This window comes from Lactuca virosa, chromosome 1 (assembly GCF_052849685.1).
Source record: "Lactuca virosa cultivar CGN04683 chromosome 1, Lactuca_virosa_CGN04683_v6, whole genome shotgun sequence".
NCBI classification, from domain to species: Eukaryota; Viridiplantae; Streptophyta; class Magnoliopsida; order Asterales; family Asteraceae; genus Lactuca; species Lactuca virosa.
The window spans coordinates 34597213-34603170 of NC_136426.1; the positions used below are offsets into that span (position 1 = coordinate 34597213).

The 5958-nt window shown below is 34.5% G+C and overlaps 1 non-coding gene across 1 annotated transcript; it reads right to left on the minus strand.

Annotated features, from left to right (window-relative positions):
* Nucleotides 1-355: 355 nt before the first annotated feature.
* Nucleotides 356-427, minus strand: TRNAD-GUC (transfer RNA aspartic acid (anticodon GUC)). The gene has a single exon. It is a non-coding gene; the product is annotated as a tRNA-Asp (tRNA).
* Nucleotides 428-5958: the final 5531 nt, after the last annotated feature.

The following is a 5958-nucleotide window of genomic DNA, read 5'->3' on the forward strand; positions in this document are numbered from 1 at the left end:
AGGGAAATCGGTAGAGTGTTTGAGATCGATGGCATATGTTGAAGAGAGTTATTAAAGCGAATCTAAAGAGAAAGTTGAAGAAAAGTTTGCTTTCTGAAAAAGTTGTATCAAAACATATTTAGGGTGTGGATCTAGAAAAGATTAATAAAAAGAAGTTATAATATCAATCATCATTTTATTGTATAAAATATCTATTCTGACTTTTTATAAATAAAAGTTTGTTACAGTTGTTAAACTCCAGTTCCTGAGTTTATATAAATGGTAGATGAACCGGAAAAGGGTATATAAAAAAGGTAATATATGCAATGGCGCTGTGATAATTTGTTTCAGGCCGAAAAAGAAGTAAAAACTCAAACGCCGTTGCCGGGGATCGAACCCGGGTCACCCGCGTGACAGGCGGGAATACTTACCACTATACTACAACGACTTATTTGTTAAACATCTTTAATTAACTATAATTATTTATTACTTGACAGGCAGGATCTAATTATTTAAGACTATTAACTAAACACCACCCAAACTAACTTTTACGATCCTAATTTATAATTATTAATTTTGCATCATATCCAACCAAGCATCTCTTTAGTGTTAAATTAGTTGCGAATGATCAGATTGGTCTTTATATATCTCCTAAATTAGGTGTTACTCTTTGAAATTTCAAAGGTATTTGTTGTTTGCATTGAGAAACATTTTATACAATTGATTAGTACTTTATTTTTCATATAATATTAAGTCAAACGTTATGCATTCTGAAATAATAAATTGAGTACTATGAGTAGGGATGTAAGCGAGCTTTGAATTTATTTAATTATACACATAAATATCATGGTTGGTTAAAAGATATGTGGTTTTTATATATTTTCTTAAACGTTACTCCAAAATTACAATTATACCAAAATTGTTTATTAATTCTAGTGTACCTTTTCGGAACGATCTCAAATCTGGTTGAGGTAGATAAGTTTAGACACTGAATGCTCATATTAGAGCATCAATATACCTAAAAACTTAACAAACTTTTATAATTTTATTAATATTTTATAAAACTTACTTATGCATGTTACTAGCATAAATATATAGAATGAATGTAAAACTATCTTCATCACCAACTTAATCCAATACAATCTTCTATTTAAAATGAATTGTAATTTCTGTGTAAGCTAAAAAAATGAATTGATAAATCAATGAAATTTCTGTAGGAAAGTTAGGGTTTGTGGTGGAGATCTGGATACCAACTTGGATCGTGATATCACTTTCCGAACTGATATTTCTACCCTATGCCTGGGTTACAAGAAATTCAGCCTAGGATAATCCAAGTGGACACTTACGTTTCTAGGCACAGAAAACGTAAGCCAATATGCTAGAGGATTCTGTGAAAGTATGATGAAAAATGAGAGCTTAAGATCGTAACCCTCTTCTGTAGAGGAAGAGGTGTTTATATATTAAACACGATTAGGGTTTCACTAGGGTTGGGCCGTCATTAGTTGCTTTGGAAGCAAGTAATGTTAATCCGAATTTAATGAGGATTTAGGGTTACCAAAAATGTAAGCCAGGGGCTCTGCCCCTTGGACCCCGCTAGGGGCGCTGCCCCTAAACCCCGCTAAAGGGGTGCTGCCCCTTTGGAAACCCCGGACCCCCGACTAGTCGTCGAACCGGCTTCTAATTCGATCTTATACATGCGTCCACTCCGCACAACCTCATACATATAATAGAGTACAAATTATGAAGCCCCTTAGCTCACATGTTAGTTCCAGTTACTTAAAATGACATGGTGACACTAAAATCACCAACAATTTCTTTTAAAGCCACTTAGGCTAGGTCACTATGAACTGACTGTGCATTCAGTGTTTCATTCTTGAATTCCATTTAATATTATCTTAATCAACAATTCAAATTCTTGAACAAACTTCTTGGCAGATTTGGCTAAAGCAGTCTCGCGGTCTCATTGCCTATTAAAAACCGCATCAGGATGACCAATAATCATGTAGGCACATATGTATATTCTCACTTGGTACCTTAATAAACTGCGAAGACAAATGATACCTCGATGATATATTTGGACAAGGTTTGATTGGTTTGATAAATCAAACCTTGAGTAAACAACAACAATGGATGCTAGTAAAAAATTTCAGTCAAGTCTAGATTATATTAGTCAAACTTTGAAAAATAAACAACCAATTAGTATTCAATGCAAGATATTAAATGAAGAATTTAAGGGAATATGCAAAAAGAATGAACATGAATATGGGATAATGACATATATGGTTCTTGATTGATAAAGGCATACTGATTACATGGAATGACACTCCTATTTATCTACTTAGGAGCATAACGGACAAATGAGACAACAATGACAAATACAGACTGCATATCAATCGTCTGACAATGCGTCGCGGTTGATCTTGTCTCCTACAACTATTACATAGAACAAGAAAAATAAAATAAGACAAAATAGTACAAGTCTTCATTTCTCCTGACATTCTCTCTCCTTCGGAATAGTCAACACCTCGGACACACTTGAACTCCTGATACATATCAATCTCAGATAGTCTAAGGGTCGCTTTATTGAACTTACAATAACCTTACAGGTGAAGCTACCTGTTTAAGAAGGTGATCGATGTCATATTGTCATCCTGACCATGGAAATTAATGGTAGATGAAGTGTTTTTTTATGGTTTTGTAACGAATCTCCATCCTAAAAAGTAAAGATTTTGTAGTCTGAAGTGTAGAGGGTGTTTCAATAAGAAGTGGAATTTTAAAGATGTGTGCAATGTAATTATGCAACAACATATCCCTATCTTTAGCATTTATATTTGCTTTCTGTTCAACTGTAACAACCCTCTCCGGCACGTATCACAATATTTTCCGCTTTGAGTTCCCGATACGAAAACTTCCCAGGGGGTCACCCATCCAGGAATTGTTCTTGCCCGGTCATGCTAAACTGCAGAGTTCTTATGAGATCTGCTGCTCTCATGACTTTACAATCTCACACGTATCTCAATATTGTCCGCTTTGGGCTCCCAACATGAAAACTTCCCGGAAGGGAGGGGGGGGGGGGGTGTTACATCAACAAAAACAATTTTCAGTTTAAAAGATGCATGCTTAATCTAATTACTATTTTCATTTTGGTTTTGTTTCTATTGGATTTTTAATATTTTTTTTCCTCCAAAAGTGTATGTTAATCTAATTATTGATTCTGTTTGTTTTGACAGAAAATGATGATGGGCAACTTCAGTTGTATGTATTCCTGCACAACGTTGGGATTTTTCCATGTAGGTTTTTGATTTTTGAAGGTATTGAGGGTCAAATCAAAAGTACCAAAATCATATTAGCTAATCCATTACAGCAATGTACTTTCACGAAAAAATTTACTTAAACTTCCGCCGCAACGCATGGACTTAAAACCATTGTTAAGAACAATAACGATAAATAACAATAGAGCATCCCAACATGCCTTACATATAACCTTATATGGTTGTCAATATCGGGATCTTACCCAAGATCGTTTTATGTTTTGCAACATCGTGATCGTAAGATTGAATTGACATCGAAAGATCCTACCAAGATGAACTCATATTCAAATTTTCTCGTAAGGTGTTAGTTGTGCAATATACATTATATTTTGATGTTGATTAAGACATCGATATGGAGTTAACTTTATCATTTCAAACATGAACCATAACTTTTGATGCTGCAAACCGTAAAAATTAGGAAGAAAACATCTTAATTACTAAAATAGACAAGATCATTATGATCATGTACAACTAAAGACTTAAGATCATAAAAGAAATATTATTAGTGTAATCTATCTAATTCAAAATGAACTGATGAAGCTTTATGAGGCTTCTTGCAACTTAATAAGAATGGTATCTATGCATCATTTTTCGAACAATTAAAAAGCATAGGTATATATACTTCTAAGTCTAAAACGTCGAATCTCATATTGTAAACATTATCTTTTACTTATTTTTTTCTAACAAATATCTAACAATTGTTTCTACTACATATCATAATGGTCAATTTTTTTTAAAAAAAAAAATAAGTTTATTTAAAATTAACCAATGTATCATTTATCTATCTAAAACTAACAAATATCTAACAATTGTTTCTACTACATATCATAATGGTCAATTTTTTCAAAAAAAAAAAATAATTTATTTAAAATTAACCAATGTATCATTTATCTATCTAAAATGATTTATTAAGCCTTTCATATAATCTATAAATTTTACAAATATATGTTATAAATTTGTCGGATATTTTTTTTCCCAAAACTAAAAAAGATAATAAAAAAATATTTATATACTTAGGTATAAAAGTACAAAAACAATAAAATATTGCGCAACAACAATGTTTTATAATTTTTGACATTTTTTAATTTTGAAAGTTTTGACAATTACTTTTAGATTATATAATATTTTTATAAAATATATTTAATTTGGTTTATTAAATCAATTAATTTACTAATAAAAATATATAACAATTAAATATTAGTAAAACGTTATTAAATGTAAGGATTAAATATGACAAAGCTTAAAAAATAAAAGATTAAAAAATTATAAGTGTTTGGATTGACCTCTTAAAAAACCTTGTTTTACCATGGTAAAAAGTTTTTCAAAAGCTTGTTGGACTAGTACAAAGCTTTAGAAAAACACTAACTTTTGAGATTCTCTAATAACAACGATGAATATATGTGTTGTAACACCCAGATCGAGTTTTCTTTCAGATGATGCGCCCCTCAGAATTGTAAGCCCCTATACAGAAGGGAGAGCAAGGAGACATCCCTTCGCCGGATTGATCGCCCGGACCAACAGGCGGATACTCAGGGTAGTCCGATAGGGAATTATAGTGCAAAATGACTATGTATCAGAATTACATAAATAAAAGAAAATGCACTGTCTTTGATACGTAGTGCAGTGAGCATGCCTAACATAGCATAGAGGATACTTAGTGAATCCACATGCACACAACGAGATGGTAAATCTCGAAATAACACAAAAAAACCTACACAGAAGGTTCAATATAGCCAAAGTAAGAAAACATACTCAACGAATAAGGCAATGTATCAACCAAAAAGCAAAACACACAGTAAAAGAGTAAAACCATTGTCGATTCATGCATAAGGGCCTTAGGGGCCACAGACTAAGTCAAAATAAATACCAATACAACACGATAAAGGCCTTAGAGGCCATAAATTGTTCAAGACAAAGCAAAACAAAACAAAACAAAGCTTCAACAAGATTTTTTTCACACCCTGAAAGGGCAACTCTAGACAACTTCATGCACCTGCGCCACCAGCATTACCACCAACTCCATCACCTGCTCCACCAGCATCACCGCCAATCCCACCGCCCGCTCCACCAATCCCTACACCTAAACCTTCCACAACGTCCTCACCCTCATCAAAAGCACACAACGCTTTCACCCCGTCCATATCCAGGTGGCCCAACCCGAGCAAGCCAGCAAAGTCCATGGTTGCAAAATCCAAGAGAGCATCATCCAAGGCCGAAGAATGACTCGAGCGTGAGTCACTAGCAGAAGGGTCATAAGTTCCAGCGTTAACCTGTGCTTTTAAGTTTGCCCAGCCCGATTCTTCACCAACAACAAATGCAGCATGACGAATACGGCTAATACCACCGGTAAACTCGGGATGCTCAATAAGCTTGTCCATCACACGCACAAGGCCAACCTGGAGAAGCCAATTACGATTAGCTCTTGACACCTCCAACTCGCGTTCACGGTCGACAAGGTCCCGCTCCAGACTTTCATTATGTATCATTAAACCTTCATTCTCCTGGGTCAGAGATTCCACCTGGGCCTCCAGAGCACTCCGAACATCTTCCAACACCAATTTCTCCGACACTAAAGACTTGTTTTCACACTCTAATCGATGAACGGTGGCACCAAGGTCCGCTACCTCTCCCTTCAAACCAGCTTCGCTCGCTGCAAGAGCAGAATGTG